Source organism: Pteropus medius, unplaced genomic scaffold (assembly GCF_902729225.1).
Source record: "Pteropus medius unplaced genomic scaffold, Ma_sr-lr_union100, whole genome shotgun sequence".
Lineage (NCBI taxonomy): Eukaryota > Metazoa > Chordata > Mammalia > Chiroptera > Pteropodidae > Pteropus > Pteropus medius.
This window is the reverse complement of record NW_024340849.1, coordinates 34508019-34533358: the sequence shown is the minus strand read 5'-3', so window position 1 is coordinate 34533358 and position 25340 is coordinate 34508019. Positions and strand designations below refer to the sequence as shown.

Here is a 25340-nt window from a genome sequence, read left to right as displayed (position 1 = left end):
CCACATTAGCCCACACATTTTAAAGCCTCAAGCATTAATTTGATTTCCCGCCAATAATTTGAAGATAATGATTTGTGTCTCGGTTCTGCCTGCATGGATCTTCCTGATAATTTGGAGAGAAAATGATAAGTATCTCCCCTCTTTCCAGATAGTGGCCTCGGGGATTTTATTCATCATGGGGGCAGGGCCTTAGCTTTTCTGACAGATTTAAGAAACAGGAAGACAGAAATTCAGAACTGAACAAATCTGTCAACTCAATTTCTTTCAGGGTTTTCTGCCAATTTTTGCTTCCTCTCTCTACCCCCTCCCCTTTTTTCTCTTTCCTTTAAGAGGCAGAATGCAAGAAAATATGTATCTCCCCTTCCTAAAGGGACAGACTAACAGTGCTAGTGAGCAAAAACGCAGGTGTGCACAAGCTGAAAGGTCATTCTCTGCTCCTTGGAGAATAAAGTAGGAAGTTTAAGAGGCGCAAGTGTGAGTGAATGCAAGGAGTCGAAGATTCTGATGGGAGGGACATCCATTCATAACTGTCACTCCATTATCCTGATTTCACAACAGAACGCCTTCCTGGAACAGCAGAACTCTGACCCACCCTCCCCTCTGCCACCTCTTAATCTTCCCATGAGCCCTAAAGCAGGAAAAGAATTAAACCTTTTTTTTTCATTGCTAAATAATTAATAAACCACTGGTATTCTGATAAGCTGGCATGCATCTTCTTAATCAGCAACCAACCCAAATAATTTTGTTTATAAGTTAAGATAAATCCTGTCACTTAAATATTCTAGATGAGCCTGTGTCCACTGCCCATTTCCTTGAAGTAGCTTGAATGTTTTTCCCCTGCTTTGTTGTTCCTCCTTTCAGCCTGCAATTTGGCTCCTGACATGCAGGGATTACACTGTTAACCTAACAGTGGCGATAACGATGCCTACAGTAGTTGCACTGTCATCAGAAAAAATGACTAGTTTATGAGACATTATTCATCATGTAATTCCTCTCCTAAGATCCTAGAAATTCAATAGACAATAGGGATAATAATATTGCTCTTGATAAGATCACCAATGTCCCCTTAATTACTAAAGTCAGTGACTCTGTAGAGTGCTTTTCTTGAAAGAAACAGTAACATTTGACACTGTGAATCCCTGTCCTCTCTGCCTTGGACCCATGCCCTGCAGCCTACCTCACAGTCATCACTCTTTCCTGTTTCTCTTCCACTTTTGTAGGTTTTCCTTACCAGTCTTTCTTTCACCTCTCTCTAAAGTGTTAGTGTGAGACCCCCCCAGCTCCCTGTTTGAGTCTCCTTTAAACGATATAAAGAGCCTTTTTGGCCTGTCTAAGCTAATAACCCTATCTTTCCCCTACAGAAGCCTTATGTCACTGCTATACTAAATGCCTTCCAGCTTTTGCAGCACCTGCATTCATGTGGCTGTCTTTCCTTTTTGATGTCTCAATCTCACCTGACAAAGCCTGCTCAATCTTGACTACCTGGCAAGGTCCTCTCTGTCCTCACCAGAATTTGGGATCATGTATTTGTGTTAGTTGTCTGTTTGACATACTAGTTCTACCAGGTAAGGGACTCTGTACCTTTTAGTTAACCATCATATTCCTTCAGGACTCAGCAGGTAACCAATATAAAAGTTCCCAGTAATAAAACAGATGAGAAGGTCACGTCCAAATGATAGAGACAAAAAACAAAATAAATCAACAATTTTCCATGAAACTTTTAACGTGTAACAGGGAGATTTTCTGAATTTCATGATATAGTTACTATTATGTATTATCTTTCAAAAGAAAGAAATAGATTAAAAGACCTTAAATAATTGTTCACACTCAAAGCAATCATTTCTGCTCTGTGCAAAGTAACATATGAGTGGTATCATGAATTCCAATCCAAAAAAATCTATCAGTGTTCAAAACACTGATAGAATAAGCAAACACTTGATTGGATAAGCATATATGTGTCTACTGATATACACATACATACATGCTCACATATACATACTCAGAGGTCCTATTACTGAGTTTATTACTGAGTTATCAGTATACTGATAGTCAATAATCTCACATAACTTATATAGATGGTGACACAGAATCTTTTTTCAAAAAATAATCATTTTATAGATGCTTACAAGCCAGAGGGTACTGCAAGAATATCAATGAAAATCATTATGCCCATAATTTGGATTACATTTCTTTTAGTTCTCTAGTGTAAACAAATCTCTCAAATAGCCCTATTAGTAAATGAAATATTTACTACGTCAATACATTTGCCACAAAATATGCTGACTAAAAATGTTTTTAATGTAGAGAACTTTATTTCACGGAGTATTTATTTTGTATCCTTTGTCAAGGTTCACATATAATAGAGGCCTTTAAAAAGCTTAACAGGCATGTTTTCTAATAACATTTTTAAAGTATTTATTTTTTTAAAAAAATCAGTAAAAATGTAGGATCTCTTAGTTGATTGTTTTTCTTTGAAAAATATAAATCAAGCTCCTGTTGCTCCAGAAAAGGAAGACAATATTTTAAATTCTGCTTTTAAAACTGTCCCTTATAATGAATGAGTCTTTAAATTTAGTTTCTATCTTTTAAGGTGGGGAGTGACTTTCTAAAACAGTGATCCTGAGCTTCCTCAGCTCACTAAAGGCAGATGATAGTATCACTCTACTGAAACTGTTTTAAAGATAGTATCACTCTACTTTAAACTGTTTTTAAAGCTGCTGGTCGGGGTATTATAGGCTCTAGAGTGAGAACACCTGAGTTCAAAATCAATTTGATTTTCTACTAGTCATGTGACCTTGGGAGGCATTCGCTTAATATGTCCAATGTCCTTATCGAAAAAAGAGGAATAACAAGACTATCTAGAGATGCTGGGGTTGCTGGAAGATTCAATGAGACAGTTTACCTAAAGAACCTAGCACAGCACCTCGTTATTCATTATCTTATTATTTCCACTGTATAAATTTTATTAACATATGGCAGGAGGTAGAGGCAATGAGATGTGGCCAAGGAATTCTGGAAAATAAATGATCCCTCTATGAGAATTTTAAAAATTAAATTTTTGTTTCATTCACATGATAATCTTTGAAGTTAACAAGAGTACTTGATGCCCACTTGTGTCCACATATACAAGGTATAAAGCTGTCATGGAAAGGTGGACTTAATATGTAGGTGATAGTCTCTTGTCGAGCAAAGGTCAAATGAGGCCATACTATGCTGCATAAAGTTTTGAAATTGTCTGAAGAAGGAAAACAGTAAGGAAAGTTGGCTGTTACACGACGCATGAATACATAAGAATACTGAACCCCCCAGCATAACACACTTTACACAATGTTAGTTTCAACAAAACATCATCATCCATACACTGAATTAACATTCTAATTCCAGTTTTCACAGATGTTCAGTATTTTGGTACATGTTTATGTTACTTTGATTGTATAATTATATAAGACATGTATTATAAAAAAGGTTTAGCTAGATTCATATTTTGCACATTTATACCTACCATGATAAAATTCAAATTTTCACTAAAAGAGGACATTTAATTTCTCAAGTTTGAGAAACATTGTTTTAGGAAATGTATTAATTAGTTCACCATTTCTCTCTCAAAATTATACCCAAACACCAAATTAAATGAGACAATGCAGGAGTAGAACTCTTATGTAGTATTTATCTCTTGGCTCTTAATAAAGATTTGCCATTATCATTACCATCATTATTGTAATTCATTACAAGTCATCACCATCTATCTATACAAGTATCTATCTATTCATCTTACCCTTTGAGAATAAAATCTGGGTACTATTTGCACCAAACAGCCCAACTGGCCAAAACAAACAAACAAACAAATACACATGTTAATTTTATCTTTCCTATTGTAGACAATTATTGTTTTCTGGTACTCTGGCCACACTGTTGTTATAAGTATGTTAAAACTGGTAAAAAAAAAAAAAAAAAAGACAAACACATAAAAACAAACAAATAAATAAGGAACAGCATATAATTCTGCTTGCTATAAAAGCAGAAATCATAATTTTTGGAATAAATAGTGAATGAATGCAGTATATTCATTCTTATAGAATCTTCAAATTGAATAAACTGAAAATTTATAAAGGAAGATGTTATCCAATTAGAAATTAAAACAAGATTTAAAGAAGTCCTTTAATAAAAGAAGTTACCAATAAAAGAACATCCCCAAATTTCTGCTTATAGTAGACTAAAGCATTCCACAGTGCTATCTGAATATTTGGAAAGATCATTATTTTTTAACATCCTCTAAAAATCTACAGAGAAAAAGAAACTGCAAATATTTATCCTGTTCCAAAAGAAATGGAACAGTAGTTATTACTAACATTTATTCTCCTGCTTAAAGTGGAGACTGCAAAATTCTAGACACTAAATCAAATCTGTAGTCATTGAAAGGAAGGCAGTAGTACTTGGTTATCAAGTTCAAGACGGATTAGCGTGTGTTCAGAGAACACCAAATTTGGATGTAAGCATTATACAAGGAGACATCAATGCCATAGCATATATTCTTACTCCTTGAAAATTGTCGTTGCACATAGGACATATATTTCTTTTGCATTTCTACTTGACATCAAAACAGATGAAATCATGGAATGTGCTTTCTGAGACCCATTCTGTGCCTCAGAACTCTCCAGGTTAACTAAAAGGATTCTCCAGAGCTGAAAGAACTTTCCAGATCAGCTGGTTAAGCTCCAGGTCTTGGGCAGACATTACACTTATTTAATTCATACAAGGAGAGTAGTGATGTTCACATATAAAAGTAGAGATTCGTTAATAAATTTCTTGTTTTACTGATGTCTTGAGAAAAAGAAGGACAGCAGCACTTCACCAATGGGAAGGTAGAATGTGGGGGAAGAATTTAACTAAAGACAGGTTTAGGCAGCAAAGGCCATTGATGGTGACTAACTGGGATTCTGGGATAAGGGAGTGGAATGGTGCTATTTCTGATTTCAAGACAAAATACTTCCTAATCTCACCAGCCTGCCAGGCCTCCTGACCCTCCCCTCCCTCACATCTAACATCCCAGTTACACTAAGTCCTCCCTCCCAGTACTATGATCTTTCAAGCACCCAGGCATTTCCACATTGAATCTTTCTGCCTGAAATACCATTCTCTAGCTGAAAAGCTCCTACTTATCTTTCAAGACCCTAGGAAAACATTTCTACACATCAAAAGCTTTTTGTGCCCTCCCCGCCAGAAGTTTAATCCCTGTATTTTATGCATCCAAAGCACACTGCTCACTCTTCCATCATGGGCATGCTTATTTCATACTGTGTCAAACAATCAAATCTGCGATGAATTTGAATTGGACTTTCCCTCTAGACATTAATCACATCATTCTTCCATACATTAATCAGAGAGTAGAAACCTCCTTGAACCGTGGTTATTTGCTTAGCTGCAAATAATGGACTTTCAGTTCCTTATGCCTACAGGAATGTTTCTTATTTATCTTTGCATCTGGCAACTTAGTAAGTGGTCAACAAATATTTGCTAAATAAATAATTAAAATAATCTAACATTTAGCTATCTAAATTGTCTAAGATTCCTTCCTATGCTTGGCTTAATTTCTAAAAATAAAGCTGCAGTAAAAAAGCGATTCTTTTCCTCATCATGATCCATAGATGGTACAAGCACTATGTTTTTTATCCCCACTCTAGATTATTAAAACCCTTGCTTTTTAACTATTCTTTATAATAATTTTTTTACTTTCTCCATTACTTCTTAAAATATGGCAATATAACCAGAAAATAATCTTACAATAGAGGCACAGTGGAAGGTTTAGATTATTTCCAGTCTTGTATGGGTCTGAATCCTATCTGTATATAATCAAAATGCATATTCAGCTATATTTGGGTCTCTCCAATTACTGGTGATTCTTTCACTATGTACTTTTCTGCTTTGTAAGAAACCATAGCTTTAACTTTCACCACTCCGTCTACGGCCATACTACCCTGAATGCGTCCGATCTCGTCTGATCTTGGGAAAAAAAAATTTCACTACCCCAATTAATGTTTCTTTTTTTCAATTGTAGAATCGATTTACTTGAAAGAGAGAGAGAAAAAGAAGGTAGGAAAGAAAGAAAAAGAAAAGAAAGAATGATGTTCTAGTCAACAATTTAAATTGGTCAAGATTCCCACTTCCAGTCTTTCTATGAAGTCCTATATCGTGTCCTTGAGAAGAGGAGAGCTCTGTCAAACTGGACACTATCCTGAAACCACTGCCCTGCATTGCGAAGGCAATGCCCCGTGACAGAAACTTTAATTCTAAAGATATAGTTGGTAGCCTTTTTAAAAAGTCATTTTTTTCCCTCAGAGAAAATGTGTCATGTGATCATAGGGATTGAACTGATTTCTAAAAATTTGACCATTATTTTATAAGAAATAAAAAATAAAATTTTAGCAAAGGGAAACATGAGGTCAGAAAAATATCTTCCTACACATAACACATAAACTGAAAGTCTCTAGAACAATATTACACAGAGTCTGATTCAGGGACCCCGAGGAGCTTTCAGTGACTAATGACAGATTCCTCATAAAGAGGACACAGGGCTGATATTCAAAAGAGAAAGAATATTCTGGTAGTTAATTTATCAGAAGCTGAAGGAAAGACAAGACCCTGAAGGCAAAGCATAAACCAAAATGACACTTGCTCTAAGGCCAAAGAGAAATTAGTAATGTATATCGAAGGTCACTACCTGAAATCTAACACTATCTCAAAGGCCTCTTAATGATATTCTGAAAACCACAAGTAACTCCAGAATACAGAAATATCTGTTTTCATTTCTTACTTAATAAGGCCACTTTAAATATCTTCTATTTCTATTCAAAAAGAAATTAAAATCCCACAGAAATGATATAAAACACAAGTTTACAATTCTAATTGGTTGGTTTCTGCTATAAAGATGCCTCACTTTCTCAATTTTGAAGTTGTTAGAAGACATCTCAAAAATTTAATAATTAGGTCTTCCGAAAATTAAGGTATCACAAGACAACAAAGAAAAAGGAAATATTTAAAAAAATCTGAAACCTTTGATCATTAAAAATGTTGAAACAAATTATAGTAAATTTTGATAGTTTATTTTGTTCATCTAATACAGCTTACTCGTGAAATCATGTTCACGCTAAAATTCAACCTAGTGACCAACCTAATTTAAGTATTACACAGTAAACTGGGAAAGATGCATATATATCAGCACCTAGGATATTCCATACCTTGTAATAATAGAAGGAAAAATATGTAACAACACTCGAAAGGGTCATTCTTCATACCTAAACCACACTCGCAGTAATGTACAGACTTCCTATAAGCTCGGCACCTACCAGTTCCTGGAAAGCACAGCTGTGACTACCTAGGTGCCTTGTTGTCAAGCATTTCTTTCACCTAGAATGATTTCTTATCCCAAAAGCAAGCAGCCCACTGAGCAGCTTTGTGATCCAGGGTAAATCACTAAGTTCTGAGCCTTGGCCGCCTCATTGAGAAAGGGCTGCTGTGAGGCTTACCCATATGTGGAGGAAGGAACTAGCATGATTTCTTATACACCACAGGAATCAATTACATGTAGCTTCATCATTCTAGATACAGCCCAAGATGCTATTTGTCCATCTAGGAAAGGATAAGCTCTTCTCTTCTGGATTCCTTTAACTCTAACAATTTAGCATTTCATTGTTTTTTTAATTTAGTTATGTTAGTAATTCTCCCCAGCTATATTTTGTTTCTTTAGGGCAGGTCCCATCTTATATCATGAAGCACCTTGTAAAGTATTAGTCAAAATAAACATTGATTCACTTATTGTTGAAGCTATGAGTAGAGACATTTAAAATAATAAAAAACAAAACAAAACAAAACAAATAACATACCTAGATATAAAAATTAACTTAGGAAATGTTTTAAAATTATAAAGAATCCCTTACATAAGTGCTAAGTTTAAAGTTTTTTACAAATGAGTTATAACATTTTATCTGATAATGTTTTTCAAGTTGCAATATTATGAATCTTTAAGTTCTTGGATCACCCTACAAAAGTAAATTTTCTCTATTATGTGAGTAAAACATAAAATTAATTGTATTATTTCATCTATCATGTATAACAATGTTGCTTGGGGAAAATATCACCTGGCTTCATGACTGTTTATAAGACTTTCCTGAATAATGATTACAATGCATTTATAAAATTAATCATTTCTATGCTACATGCCTCAGTACTAGTCTTAAATGGTTAGCTTAGTGGCTGTCGAACCTCACGTATAATTTAGCATTAGGTAATGAAATATATGTGAATAGCATTTGTGAAAGGTGAATCACTTTATGACAGGGTATTTCGTTTGATCAAAATACATAGCATAAGCAGGTAAGAAAAACAGAGTTTAACATTTTCTTCACTGTCATCTCTTGAATAGCACTCTTTCTCATATCAACTCCTCAAGTCGATGCACACTAGCCAAAGTGGATCAAATTATTGTACAGACTTCCTATAAGTATTATTGTCACACCAAAGATTTTAATAGGCATTAATTTACATTTTTATCTAGAAATTAATTTACATTTTTCCTACAAATTGCTCAAAGATTCATAAAGCAATTCTTAACATGTCCTTAAGCCTATTTTATATTAGATTATAAAATGGTGCCTTACCCATATTGTTTTATGACCACATAGCTGTTCCTTAAATGATTATTTTCTTAATTGTACTTAAGCTTTAGTTTCTTGAATCTAATCATAATACACTTAAATTTTTATAAAAATTACTTAGGACACAAAGAAAAAGAACAGGAAAAATACTATCAATACCCACAGATGAGGGTGAACATCATATCTTAAGGAGAGTATTTCATTAGCACTGATGGACGGCTGGACCACACCAACTCCAGGGTTCTTTCCCACTCTGGCCTATGACCACAGGAGCAGAGTTGATTGTTCTTCTTCACAGTGAACTGAACTAAAGGGGTCTAAAAATACATTGTGAGCAGCCTGAAAGCCAGTAACAATTTATGCCAACAGAGCAGAAAAGAATGCTGATATTAAATTTCCTGCCTATGGACTTCCTAGGGGAGAAGGCCTGGTAAAACATGTTTGTTGCTGTTGATCTGTTTGCAGAGTCATCCCCTCAATCAGCTCCTAGAGACACAGATAGTGTAATTAAGTAACTAAAGACAATATCCCCCAAGAAATTCATTTTCAGAATCAGGCAGGAGCAAGATTACTATAGTACCATGCCTAAATTTCATATTTGCTGGGGTGCTAATGAATATAGACAAAATAACCAAAAGTCACAGGACATATAGAAGACTAAGAATTTGCAAAGGAAACCTTTGCAATCTATAGTTGGAGCACAAATAGTGTTGTACCAGGAAAAAAGCTGGGACACACTGATCTGAGTAAAAGACAGCAAGAAAATAATTGTCTTAAAAATCTTTCAAATACAACCTAAAGGATCATGATTAAGAGCTAGACAAGACTTTAAAGATCATTTTATGGCTGAGGAAACTAAGATCCCAGAGGTAAATGACTTGCCCAAGGTCAGAAGGTTGGTTAGTTGCTGATAAGAACTAGAAGCTAGATTTTTCTTATATTCAGGCTAACGTTTACTCACCAACTCCCCACACCTTGATTTCAACATGTTCTCTTATTCTTAAAGGGTGTGATAAATTTTAAAGCTGACTGAAAATATACATACACACACCATAGTCAAATGAATTAAATCATGTTTTTCTTTGAGGCAAATGGAAACAGGTATAGATATCACAAAGTCAAGGCTGGCATTAACTGTCCTAAATTCAGTATTTGGAGAACACACTAAGTTGGCTCTGTGATCAACTCATCACACTCACATTTTCACATGGGGATGGGAAGGCACAAATTTCAGTTTAGCTAGTTCTTTATCTGCCTTGCAGAGTTCAGCAGAGAGCAATTTTGCAGAGCTTAGAGAGCTGTCTCCAGTTTGATTCACACATAATCTGAAGCCTGTCCTGGGTAGCCAGTAAGCAAATCAGCCATGAAGATTTTTGTCTGACAAATTCAAATTACCAAATGTCAACAGTACATGACTTAGTGCTAGCAGCCAGCATAAATGAATCCTATTTATTTATTTCTACGTATACCTATTAGCTTCTGAGCTATTACAAATATCACTCAAATGCAGTGCCTACTGTTTTTCTGCCTACCTGAAAACTGATAAGTGATACTGAAGACAAAAGTTGACTCCTTATGCAGAATTCTAAGGACACCAATTGGGTAGATTCTGTACACACACACACACACACACACACACACACACACACACACACAAGTCACCAAGCCCAAACACAACAGGGAAGGGGTTTTCTTGTTTCATTTGTTATTTCTTTTTTTTGTTTTTACGGGAAAACTCAAGAGGACCAAATAATAATAGTAAGAATCACCAACATTTCAAGAATTGTTTTTTGTGTCTTCATCTGTTGTCAAGCATCTGAGAAATAACCACAGGATCTCCATTTACCCAATTTCTCCAAGGCACATGGGAAAGAAAGACAGATTCAATACTTTCAGAGAAAGAAAGGTGCTGTAAATAACGGGGCAGTGCAAAACACACACACACATCATCATCATCATCATCATCATCATCATCATCATCATCATCACAGTCAACATATGTAAGCCCCAGGCCACCCTTACTAGCTTATTGGCCAGTGAACCAATTGTACCATATTGGCCTGATCCTTCAACCTCATCCATCCAGCAAAACCTCAAAATTGGGATCAATATAGCAAAGCGCCAGCTCTCATTCAGTCACAGAGACTTGAGTTTCTGGACAAAACTCTTGCAGTTATACATCTCCTCCAGTGCATGCCTTGAGTTCTAATTGGGTAACTAATAGCCATAATATTTTTGTTGTCATCCTTGTTACACCTCTTTCTCCCATTCAGAGACTGTACTGAAACTTTACTAGTTTCTGACTCAACCTACAGATGACTTCATTTCCCTGGACCACATCTTTCTTGAGAAGATGGAGGCCATCAGCCATGGTCAAAGTTCAATTCCCACTCGTCTACCTACCAACCTATAGACATCCACACCCATTCCTAACTCCAGGACTCCAGTTGGAAGTCCTCTTCCTGTTCTTGGTTAGCCTTCCAACTGCAATGTGTATTTGAACTTGACTTCACCTAGAGGCATAGGTGGGCCATCTCTCTTCCTTTTTTCAACTTCTCTCTTTACATTTTCTTGTATGCAGGCCATAAACTTGTTCAAAAATGGCCATTTTTCTCCCCAGGCCTTATCTTAATATACTTCTCAGCTTTACTTGGCAACCCCTCCCCCGCAACACACACAAATCATACGTATTGATAGAGATGGGCAACCCACGACTCAAACCTGAAAACAGACAGTTCCCTACCCAGCAACCACAACATTGCATTCGACTCTTCCCACCCACTTCTCTAAACAGACTTGATTTTCCATCTCATGCTCCTAAATTTCCATCCGCTCCTTAAATCCTAATTTCTAGGACATCATTCCCATGTCATGGCTCTTCTCGTTCACCTTGTATGATTTTATCCATTACCACATGGTATCAACAAACAACACCCTACTGGTGGCTTCCAGATCTGGACATATTAGCCTAGATAGAACCTCTTCTTCAGAAAACCATGTTCAATGATTCGTTTGGCACTGACTGATGTTGTTATGTTTGTGGATATCTCAAAGTTAAACTTCTGAGGGGGGTTTCTTCTAAATTTCATCCTGTATTCTTATCCCTTTTCTCAGCACTGGGGTCATACTAATCCTTGAATTCCTATCATGTAATAATGTGTTTGGGACTTAGTACGAGCTTAATGTGTTGAATGAATGAAATGATTAACTACTTCTAATATTAAAATTTCCTATAAAATTAGTATTTGGATCATGTGAAGTAAGAACATGATAGTAAATGCCATAGGACACAGGTTATAAACTCCTACTACACTCATTTCAAAAGGGGAATAAAACTCTTATCCACCTGGAAGCATGTTCACCACTGTCTTATAAACTTGTTTTAGAAACTAATGACATTTAGCGACCAGACTATAGGACCTTGGAGACCATGTTAATTTCTGCATAACACAATGGAGAGTTCAACTTTCTAGCAGACAGTTAACGGTAAGACTAAATTTACTCTGGAATAACCTGGTTTGCAATTGAGAAGTTGATGCAATTAAGAAAATGTGTTTGTACATTTCTAAAGACAGGATTAATGGGGTTACTATTTTCTTAGCCTAATGAAGTAGCTTTTTCAGTTCTAGAATTACCCTACTGTCCTTTCCAACATCAGAATTCTATAATTCTTCAGTTATTGTTATGCTTAAATAATTCTTCTACTTCTGTTTAATTCCTTAAAGTCTCCTGGTCAAACTTTGCTAATTTCCTTTGTCTATTAAGCTTTTATTGTTTTTAGGTAAAAGGTCGATTTACTTATAATTCATCCACTTTTGAGGCCTTTTGTCTCTCACTGAGAACAGGCTGTGTACACAACAAAAATCTTCAGAGTGTAATCAAGAACAGAAAAGAGGAGCAAATTTCCTGGGTCAGCCTCACATCCTGTCAAAATCAGGACCCTCTGAGCTCTGTGGAGACATTGACCATGATTCTAAATAGTATAAGAATCTGCACAATTACAAATGTATGTTTTTGCTTTTTGCTCATACACAAGCCACACTAGGGGCTTGCCTCCAGTTGAATGGCTCCTTGTATTCAGTCCCTTTCCCAGCCCATGCTCTCATCTCATTAGAATTTCTGCATCCTCTGGTCTTGCAGAGTTCCCTTCACCTTCATTTGTATCAGACAAAAGACGGTAATTTACGTCTAATTAACGGAACTGAGTCATAATGAGTTCTTTTCTCTTAGACAGCATTTGGATGTCCAAAATAACCAGCACGATTGGGCTTTTTAGTCTCCCTCCAGCTTAAGGTTTTATAATACAATGCTCTTATTCAGCCCTCCTACTTTGCATACAGTCAGAGGGCTGGAGGTTATCCACATTGTGAAATTCTTTGGCTAGTTATGCCCAGAGTGATTTAATGGCATGCAAGCAGATTTCATATTTTCTGCTAAGCAGCTCTGTTGAAACAGTCAAGCTTACGATTGCATCCTTTTTATGTCTCTTCCTTATACTTTGAAATGATATCTTTTGCCAGTTGATGAATTTGATAGCATTCTTTATGAGATCAATTTCCTTGCAAAAGATACAAAAGACAGGATGAAAGACAAGTTTGATGCAAAGCACAAAAAGGGCTGTGCATCTTGTGAAGAGAAGCATGGTAAAGCATAAAGCTGTTCTCTCCACACCATGGGAGGGACAAAGATGGAATGATGTAAATACAACAAGCCTGCCTAAAGAAACAAGAGCACATGTTTTAGCAGAATCAGAAACCAGGTTAAAATATTAAAAGCATCTTCTCACTTTCTCACATGCCAGAGTATTTTTAAATGCCCTCTATATATGCCACATGCCAACACAAACAAGCCACAGAGTCTGAGCATCACTGGCATCATGCCTTCATACAATGACACCATTTCGACACACTGGGTTTTTACTCCTGGGACTCTCTTCACCCAATCTTTTTTATGACACTGGGTTAAGAACAAAATATTTTCTCTCTACACCTCAAATACCTCAATACCAAATCTATATTCTCTTGATATAATATTGTTATACTTTAAAAAGTGTGGCAAGACCACTTCGCTGTCATCATCTGCTGAAATACATTTTTCTCCTCTGCTCCAGTCTTAAAAACAAAAACAAAAAGAAAAGAAAACAAAAAATAATGCTGACCAAACTTTCATGTTGGGAGCTTTGAGACAGGGAAATTATAGCTGTGTTACCCAGAAGGGCAGGCGAATCTGGGCTGCACATACTCAGATTTTACTGGTTTCTCTCATTTTTTTCTCCTCCTCAGAGAGGATAGAAGGTAAAGTGTATGAACATAAGCTCCTCAATAGATATACTTGATCTGTCAAAGTAGAAAAATGACACTCTGGTGAAAATATTAAACCAGACAGTGAGTCAGAGAATATTAAATATTACCTTGATTAATTAGGTTTAATGAGTAAGAAGCAACTAATTTATAATGCTAAATTGACAAAAATGGGTTAAAGATATAGACTGTTTCATATCAGAGTAAATTTTTTTTCTTTTTTGGGGGGAGAGTGGAGGGATAGACTGGAACTTAAAAAATAAACTACATTTTTGAGTATATAAATAAAAATCACTAGAAGCACTTTTTAAACAATTGTCTTGGAGCAATGAGACTGAAAATCTAGTATCAGAAATAAGACACACATAAGAAGACCTGAATATGCAAAGGCATTTGAAAATTAATTTATAAATCTGACACTTGAACCCCAGTTTTTTCCAAATATAAATTGCAAATCATGGGAACATTTCCTAGCTAGCTCAGAGAGTCCTTTCTAATCTAGAGCAAATTAATAGCTTGAGGAATCTCACGACACTGCCTTCTATCTCATGTACTTGAAGGCATGTGGACGCTGGACACTGAGAGTGAGGCAGAAGGAAATGTCTTGGGTGTAGGTGTCCCAGAGGATCTGCTGGGCTGGGTACCTCCCCAAGTGGGCAGAGATGAGAGTAAGGTTTCCGGTGCCAATAGCTCCCCTAGTGGTGGGGAAGGGCTCCCCACAGTGTTGGTGAGGAGCGTTCCTTGGCAGCTATCTTCTCAACAAGTTGAGTGTTTCTAAACTTGGGGCCGTCTGTACTTACCAAAAGATAACAATGACACAAAGCAGTGCATGTGACAAATGAGTGGAAGCAGATACTGAGTACTGGGAGACAAAGCACTAGTTTTATGCCAGCTGTCAAGTAAAGACCACAGTGAAAATTCAAAGAGAAAACAAAGCTGACTTAAAAAAAATTAACATGTAGATTGTTATACTTAAGTATAAGTTATAAAATAACTATTCTAGAAGAGCTTTGTAAATAAATAAAAACCTAAACACCTATGACTTAGTTTTATTCATTTGTTCTTTCTCATAACTGAACATACATAGAAAAGAAAAAAGGAACATGGCCACAGATCGGAAGTATGTTTCCTTGACATTCAAAACTACACTTTAGAAAACTTTTATAATAAAGAACAGTTAGAAACAAACTGCATAAAAACCTAAACGCAAAACAAAGTTCTTTTACTCTAAACCAGAGTAGGACACCATGAACCGACAAAGTTCTGGAAAAAAAGGTTTTATTTAGAACCTCAAATAAAGGAGTCAGAAACGCAATGAAAGTCCTTCTAGTAATAACTACCACAGTAAAATCAAACAATAATATTAATTCACAACTGAGAAAGTATACATTTCTTCACATTATAAATATATATAATCTTCACATTTTAATTATTATAATGAATATCATTTTCTAGATGTAAGAAAAGTTTTAAATGGTTGTGTCTCTCTCTATATAGGAGTATCTAGTTTTTCAAAATCTCTTTTCCCCAAAAGGCTGCATATAAATTCATAGTCTGTAGAGTCATATTTTAAATGTTCTCAAATTATTTAAGTAGTTAAAACAACTTCAACTGCAATTTTGTTCAAATCCAATAATCTTTCCTAAAGCAAATGTTTATATTTAATTATAGATTTCCTGTTTGGTTATACTATACGTATAACTTTTTTTCTAAAGAAAGATTGGAGGAAGTAAGGTTAGCTAAAAATATGATTAGTACTCTTACCAGGCCCTATTCTAAGAGATATATTCAGACACAAATATTATTGGACACATACTACCTAAAGGTATATGAAAGTTGCCAGGAATATAGCTGGTAACAAGACAGCTGATTCCCATCCTAATGGAGTTCTGTCTCCACACTTTAGATCCACATTTGGCAGACAGAGAATCTTCAAAAACCACTGTAAATTGTGCTGTTACAAACTCTGATTATATCATTTTAGTAAATCTTTGAGGTTTCCGGGATGAGAAACTGAAGTATAGTTAGCATACTTAAAAAAATTACTAATGCCACAGCTATAAGAGTCTTGGATACCAATTAGTCTGGCTGTTCTTCTTCTTTTTGAATACAATCACTAATTTTTAATTTATAAACAAAACAAAACCACACAAAAACAGAACTCTGCGGACTCACTCCTGCATATTAGTAATTACTTTTTAGTATGACTAATATACTGCATAATGAAAGAACTACTTTGAATTCAGTATGCTTTTAAATACATGCAGATGACACTAATCTTAATAATATCTAAACTAATTTTAAGAACAGTGGCAAATGTGTGGGGTTAACTGACATGGATTTATGTACTGGGCAACAATTCTGAGGCCTCTTAAAATTAGGAAACAAAAACTTCATCTATCTCCTCTTTCAGTCACTCATTATTGACCAGTTAAAGGCCAGAAATGACCGAACCATCTTCCCAAGGTCGTACTACTGGCTAGCAATATCATTGACTTGATAACACTGAAGACTACTGGCTTCCATTAAGGTAGCATCTACAAACATCTGCTTCGGTACCACCCACAATTTTCCTCTCAAAGAGTACATTTCTCCGTCACCTACAAAATTCACAAGGAAACCCTAGGTACACTATTTAGAGTATCTTCTACTGCATTCCAGCAAACTCTTGGAAATGCTATAAATGCTTTCTTCCTTCCAATCTTACAGTAGATAAGAATTTAATGAAAGCTAAAATATAACTTCAAGGCAAAAGACAAATTTCCTTTTATTGTACTGTAGAATGTTATAACTATCATGGCCTAAAAATACCCAGAAACCAGTATAGTATTTCTAATGCAACATGGATCTTTCTGGTTTGGGAAGGGAACAAAAAAGTATTTTTATTCCTTTCCACTCTGCTTACAACTAGAACACTTAGATAATAGAGATTAAGCCTTAAATTTCTAGATCCAATAGCGGTAGCATCACAAGAAGACTGAAAAAGCATTTGTCTCTACAAACTAATACCCAATATGTTAGTTCTTTGGGCAGTTTACATTGATTTTACATTTAATTGCATAGGCTGATGTTCACATATTTTTCAGGACAAAGTTATAAAAATGAAAGGATCTAGATATACTCTGATATGAAGCCAAAAGAAGAAATAAACTTGAGTACTAGTTTCTGTAATACCTATATAATTTCAAAGGCTTTTTTTTCTCTACTAGAAATTGACGTTAGGGGTCATAAACAAAAATAAGAGCAAAGGTGATAAAACCATACTTCCTCTTTCTTTCCCTCATTTTCCCCTACTGTTCTTAAATTACTTTGAGAAATAAAAAGAAAACGAAAAACACCCCCTGATACTTAAATGTCTTTCACCTATGCTGTAACTGATTGGGTTTAATTCCCTTTAGTTCAGTTAGCCAGCAGACTTTGTCCTTCAGTCTTTCTGGCAAACATTTGACAATTCTTTCAAAATGTTTTTGTAAAGTGATGGGGAAAAAAAAACTCATTAATTTCTCTTACCATCAAAGAAAATATACAATATTTTGATGGGAATAAAGCGATTAATCCTAATGATTAACTCAAATTATTTTTCAAAGTATAGGTTTCCTGAAGCTTCACAGAAAAATATCCTTTAAAGAAAACCTATTGATCTGCTATTTGAAGGAAACTGCCATTGAAAAATTAATTAACAAAATATCAGTGGCTTTAGGATACCCTCAAAGGGATTATGAGAAAGAGACATTAATAAAAACTTTGTTTCCAAAGAAAAAAATGATAGATTTATATATTTTCATTTGATTAAATGAGCTATTTTAATCACTCTTCAAACAAGGCCCTCTGCATTAGTTTGCCTGGTGGCTGCCATAACAGAGGACCAGAGACTGGATGGCTTAAACAACAGGAATTCATTTTCTGACAATTCCGGAGATTGGAAGTCTGAGATCAGGATGTTGGCAGGGCTGGTTTCTTCTGAAGCCTCTCTCTTGAGCTTACGATTCTCCCTGTTTCCTCACACGGTTTTCCCTCTGGGTGTGTCTGTGTCCTTATTAGGTCTTACGTACTGGATTAGGGCCCACCCTGAAGATCACATTTTGACTTAATTACCTCTGTAAAGACCTTATCTCCAAACACAGTCATTTTTAAAGGTTCTGTAGGTTAGAACTTCAACATGAAGTTTGAGGGGAAAATTCAGCCTGTGCCATCCCCACTAACCAAAAATTAACACTTCATTTCCACATGGCTCTAAAATGTCTCATGTTCTCAGCCGATACTGTTTCTTCATCTCCAAGGATATGGAAAAAAAAAACTGTGGGACAGTCAGAGAAATTATTGGCCATGATGCCAAATCAACAACACTTAGTGTTAGCCATGGTCTCATTGTAGCATTTTTTAAAGTTAGGGTTTACTTTTGAGTATAAATTTGAAATGATTATTATGAAATAAAACATAGGTAAGTCAGAGGAACAGTTGTGACCCATAAATATTGCTCATTACCACTCGAAAAGCCAGTGTAAATTATTCAAGCCAATTATCAAAATTCCTTCATAGGCCCCATTTTTAGAAAAATAAATATTAATCAGAAGAGAAAAAAACAACCAAAAAACCCCCACAAAAATTGTAAAAGCTCCACAAAAACTAAGCAATTGAAAATCCTAACATATATTAGTTTATTAGAGAACATATTTTTGAAGAAACCACAGCAAGACAACACCCGCATTCAGGGATAGTATCAAATCACATTTTAGCATGGGTTGACCAATATAGTTCATAATGAAAGAACTTCTTTCAATTCAGTATCTTTTTAAATACATGTATAGTACACTAAGGTAAAAAATTATTTCTAATTTTATTCCATAAAGCAAATGGAATTACAGAAGAATTATAGATATCTTCACATTTCCCCCCCTCATTTTAATAGTGAAAGATGAGGTCCATTAAAAAGAAATTTTCTTGACAAGTAAGTGGAATCAGTCAGTATTCAAACCTAGGTCCTATATTTAAGCCATCTCCTTACATCTATATGCTCTTTCCAAAGACAACCAATGAATTTGAATATTTTTCACATTATTGAGCAAATTACAAAGGTAGGTAACAGTGAACTATCACTTCTGTCATTCTGAAAGTCTCGTTCAAAAAGATAGTGTGACAATAAAATTGTTCACCATTTCATAAGTGACCATAATCTAGCAGGTACTACATCAAACTTTGGGGTAACGGTTCTCCTCATCTTCTTTTTGTTCAAAAACACCTTTGAGATCACTGTCGATGATACTATGATCCTCTTTCTTCAGAAAAAGAAAATACACATACACACAAAATTTGGAATTTCAGGGAAATCAAATACTCCCTTAAAAAGTACTTGGGAATTAAAACCTCTGACTCAGATCAAAAAACAAAGCCCAAGTTAGAAGATGTAGGTGAGTTTCTTGCCCCTGAAACCTCATCTTAGTTGAAAGAGTTTCCAAAATAAAGTTTTTAGAATTCAGTGACTAGATAACATAGTTTTAAAGGTTTCTTTCTACCCTTTATACCATTCTAATCCCATACGGAGGCCACTATGATAGCTTTGTCTGGTGTGATTAAGATCGATAAGTCTTTATCTTTTAAAGTCTAAGCAAAGTAAGAAAAGAAAACTGCATTGTTCACAAAAACAATAGAACCCTTGACCATAAAGTTCAGATAAAATATTGTGAAGAACACTATTACTGCCAGCCAGTTGCATAATTTATACAATTTCCTTGACATATTCTATTTCATTATTTTACAATTAGAAATTATACTGAAAAACTAAAACTCAAAACCCAGTAGTAATTTGTGCATGTCTTTGTCACTAAGAGGACCATAACTGAACCCCAAAAGTAAATTCCAATCTTACTTTGTAAAGAGCAAAAGAATATACAAGTGTAAGAAATACCACAGTTCCCAGGGCCATGAAGCCTTTTCGGAGATACATATATGTTGAAGAGACATGGGACAGAGTGTAAGTACAGACTGCTCTCAAGGCCAACTGATTTACACTCTCACAGCCCAAGTATGAGCGAATCTAAATTATGCATGCATCTGATTAAAAACTCTTAGGCTCAAATTTGCAAAGAGATGAATAAAGTTCCTCACCATATTTATGAAGAAATATATCCTTCTATATTTTTGAAATGTTTTCTTTTCAAAAACCAAAAAACCAACCAAACAGAAAAACCTCAGCTAGTCTGAAGAAAGTCACAACTGCATCGAGGTTCAGTTTTCTTAACTATCTCAAGTATCTGAATATCTCAAGGAGTTTTAATAGCTCTAAATACAACATTTCTGACTTAAAGTTTTTAACAAATGAGGATGGGGCTTTACAGTTGACCACACCAATTTAACTAAAAATCTATCAAATTTGGGAAAATAACCTTTAAAAAGCTTATAATATGCTATTACATATTTTTTCCAATACTACTTTCATTTTTCCTGATCACTGACGCTTTAATAGTGGGTCTCAACTCATATATTTTAGTACTTAAAGACCATTCTAAGCTCTAAAATCAGACTTCACACTCTGTCAATTACTCAGGGACCCAGGATTTTCCCTCCTGTAAATGATCTGGCCAGACTTCAGGGACCTTTATCATCTTTATTTATTTCATGCCCAATAAAGCTTAGGACAGCATTCAGACTGCAACAAATGCTTGCTGAATGAATAAACAAACTTAGGAGTGATTGCACAGCTATGTGTTGTGCATGAGGAATTTAAAAAAAAAAAAAAAGAATCTGACTATGGCTTTCCATTCCTTAGGAAGATCCTGAGGAGGGAACGTTGATAAGTAAAAAAGAATTACAACGCACTGTATTAAGTTCCACAATGGCGTGCATACACCAGGTACAATAACAACACAGAAGAGGGATGAATGAATTGTTATGAAGAGGTTATGACTGTGAATTACTAGGTGTATTCCATCCTCAGAAAATAAACTCTTTGGGAATTAGACATTTTGTACTAATCCGGCTTCTTTCACAGGTCATTATGAGAGTGATTCAGACATGTTTTTATTACTTAAAGTGTCTGGATCCAAGTGACAACCATTAATATGAAATGCTTATTCCCTCTATACTGGTCTTTCAAGGTACGTGTTATAGATTTTAAACTTTACATACATAAAAATATATTTAACTTGGAATAACTCCATAAAGAATGGAATGACCTTAATTGTGGCAAAGAAAAAGCTCTCTTAGGCAAGTGTCTGGGTAAAAATTATGAACAAAGACTTAACACAAGACAAAATTTCAATAGCAAATACTATTAAAAAAATATTGATCCTTGCTAGTAATCAAAGATATGTAAATTAAAGCAACCTTGAGATGCTATTTTATGACTGCTAAGAAAGCAGGATTCTCTTTTTATTTTTAGTACATATAACACATAATCATGGGTAAGTATTGTAGGGAATACTATTAATTTGCAACACATTTTTGGAAAGCAATATGAAATACACAACAAAAGCAATAAAGCAATTCCAAATAATTCCACTCCTAGGAATAGATACTCTAAAAATATCCCACAAAAAGTAAAAAGCGATAGAATCATTAAGTTGTTCATTTGGCACTATCCGTAGTAATCAAAAAGTGGAATGAAATCCAAAATGATCCAATTAGGGAAGAATGTTAACAAATTATTAACAATCTGATATTATGTATTCAGTAATTTATGATCACAAAGGCACTGCAGAAAAAGAACAAGAAATTTGTTTAGAAATGTACAAACTATGAAATGTCACATGTACTCTGTAAATAAGAATTAAATAGCATAAATCAACAATTTCCTCTCTTGTAGCAGCAATGCTTAAAATAAATGATAAGCTAGACACTCTCCCTACTTGTAAAAGATCATATGCAAAATTAAAAATTTGCCAGTGTAGAGGTATGCAAATTTATAGCATTAATTTTTCCCATGAACATGTCATCTTTCAATGTCTAGCGCACATGCTGCCTTTTTCAGCCACCAATTCTCATAGCGAAAGTAATATCTGCTCTGACATCTGTATTTCCAATGCATTCTGCTTAGATTTCTCCAGAAGTATTAATCAGGATCTTTGTAGCAGTCTTAGAGGACCTGCTCTGACTTGCTGGATGAAAATGGTACCTCTTCTTGCCTTCTGCATCTGCCTGTACAAAGAATAGATGTGTGACTGGTGTTTCCTGAATTTAGATATCTGAAACAAAGCTAGGAAAAAGAAACCAAAGAGGGGTTGGAAACAGAGGTGAACAGTATAGGTTCTTCTCTATACTATGGGTTACAATATTCAGATGAAAATAAAGCTGTGCAGTTTTGTTCTTTTAAAAACAAACTGAATTCACAATAAAATAGAAAAACTGGGCTTTGACTTTATCAATTAAAAAAAGGGGTTAAATACAATATTCTAACAGTTTCTGAAAGTTACTCTTATCTAATCTTCAATTCTCTCCATATCTAAAATACACTGCATTGCAACTTAAACACATTAAAACTTATTTACTACAAATGGCCACTGAAATGAGATAAAAACCACTTTTATAATTTTCTTATATTACTATAAAGGTTTTCAAAATTTGATAAAAATTGATAGCTTTTTATTAATTTCCTTTTATCTAGAAAAGAAGATAAAAGATCACCAAGGAATCTTGCAAACAGCAAAAGACTCACTTTGCACATTTCGTGTTCTAAAAATTTTATTTGCACAAAACTTATTCTAAGAACATAATCATGGATGTGATAAAGATTAAGTTAAAAGAATATTTATTCCAGAACTGCATGTAATAGCAAAACGTTGGGTGGGCATGCTAGAAAATGTTCTATAAAAGGATTTCCATTAAATAAATTGACAGCCCATCTGTATGCTGTATTGCTACATGGACATTAAAAATATATTAAGGAATATTTATTGAGACAGGAAAATATTCAAAGTATACCGTTAAAGAAAAATGCACAAACGTACAGTGGAACTCAATTTTTGAAAAAAGAAAAAAATTAAAGTTGATTCTTGTTATTCAAGGTCGTTATGTTCTACGTTTGCTTCAAACACTGATTTAGCAAATAATTAGCTTCTAGAAGAAATACAGAGCTAGGGTCCTGCAAGAACTCTGGTCACAACATTTTTGTCAACTGGTCAATATATATTATAACCTTGTATGTGATTCTGTTTAAAGACACCTTATTCAATATATTTAGTTAACTCATTAACATTGAATTCTCAGCCAACTGCAATATAGCTCATGCCTGAACTAGGCTTACCTAAAACACATATTTTCTCCAAAATGCAAATCTCAACCTTCTCACACTTAGAAATACTAGACGACATTTCAGTACTATGCTTGTGAACCATTTTTAACAACGGAATTACAAACACAAAGCACAAAAATGTTAAAACGTGGCACTGAGCAGACTGCAAAAAAGGACACTTGTTTATAGTATAAGAACTAAACAAGAAAGCACAGTGTTGCTTTGTTCAAAATCTGCTTGGATGGTGTGTGCTAGGTGACTCAAATTGTCGTGTTTTGCACGTGTCCACAAATGACCTTGAAAGAGCTGCAAGTGCTGATTTTGGGGCTATGAATAAATTTTAGAGAGACTAGGTGAATTCACATGAATAATGAGGGTGACTGTACATATACACAATCATAGGGAAGAACTAGGTGAACATAACTAATCTAGGAACAGAAGTCTCTCCACGTGGCAGCCAAGTAGGTCTGTTACAGTAGATATTTATTTTCATCTTTTTGCTCATCTGTTTCAAAGTAATCTTATCATACTTCAATATTAATACTTATAAAACTTATAATATTTCAAACTTTTAATTTATCATTAAAATTACACGATTATCTATTCAAATTTTCTACAGCAATAGCACTAACTTTTTGATTAAAGGGAGAAAACTATTTCTAACAAAATCCTTTAAATTACGGTGTTTTCATCATATTTTAAGAACTACCTTGTCTACGGCCATGCTATCCTGAACAAGCTCAATCCCATCTGATCTCAGAAGCTAAGCAGGGTCGGGCCTGGTTAGTACTTGGATAGGAGACCACCTAGGAAGACCAGGTGCTGTAGGTGTAAAAAATAAAAAAATAGAGGATTGTAAGCTGACAAGGTCCTTGAAATCTGTGAGGTCAACCAAGGGTTGCCTCGCCTAAAAAAAAAAAAAAAAAAAAGAACTACCTTACACTGTTAAGCATTTTGTAATATTAGGAGTTATTCAAAATTAACCACGTCCCTTAAATATTGGCAGTATCTACTCCATAGGAACTAAAAGGAATGCAGGTCAATTCTATAATTCTATGGAGAAAATGCCAGATTAAGAGAAAATAAACTCAAGTTATTTACAGAATATATAATTCACTTTCAAAACATTCATGTTGTATCTCATTTTTTAATGTTTGAAGTCACATGAATAAGGTTATTATCATTTCTAAGATTTCATCTAACATTTTTATATCAATTAAAATCTTAAAAGTTATTATTTACATAGTAAAAACAAAGACAATTGGTAAGAAGCCACTATAAAGTTTATTAAAGGCAGAACCAAACCAAAACCAAATGAATTAGGGTGAAGAGAAGATAAATACTAAATATAAATAAAAAATAAGGACAAAATCAAATATAAATATGAAATACTACCCTGATAAGAAAAAGAGCCTACGGAATTATAAGAAAAACTGACGGGCAGTGTGATATTAAAAAGGGAGCAAATAGCAAGTAAAAAGATGCACAATTTCGGAGAAAAAGTTTAGATCGTTTTGAGCATTTTTGAGTACATTCAAACGTAGGAATAACCATCAGCTTGGCCCATATGTTAAACACAAAGGTCAAAGAATACTATATTTGAAACAAACATCTGTGAAATTATGGATGTTTATCCAACAAAAACAGAAGTATTCCTAGATTTACAAAATAGAAACTTATGATTCTTTAAGTTCTGTGATGAACATTCGTTCCTTTATCCATACATCCAACACCATCCATCCATCAATATTTACTGAGCACTGATATTTGTAAAGTACTTTCTTGGCCACTATACAGATATCATGTGTGATGGTTAATTTTATGTGTCTTATTTACTGAACTACAGGGTGCCCAAGTGTTTGGTCAAACATTACTCTGGGTGTTTCTGTGAGAGTGTTTTCTGGATGAAATTGACATTTAAATAGGCAGACTGAGCAAAGCAGATTGCCCTTCTTAATGTGGATGAGCCTCATCTAATCAGTTGAAGGCCTGGCTAGAACAAAAAGGCTGACTCTCCACTGAGTATAAAAGAATTCCTCCTGCCTGACTGCTTTTGAACTATGATATCAACTTTTTCCTGCTTTTGGACTTTAAATGAAACATCACCTTTCCCTGGGCCTTGAGCCTGAAGGCCTTGGGGCTACAACTACACCATCAGTTCTC

At 34.7% G+C, this 25340-nt stretch overlaps 1 protein-coding gene and 1 pseudogene across 2 annotated transcripts in view; one reads left to right on the top strand and one right to left on the bottom strand.

Moving 5' to 3' along the window:
* CDH2 (cadherin 2) overlaps nt 1-25340 on the bottom strand; it is a 196711-nt gene that overhangs the window by 103622 nt on the left and 67749 nt on the right. The window lies entirely within an intron of this gene.
* LOC120590229 (uncharacterized) lies at nt 23890-24008 on the top strand (annotated as a pseudogene).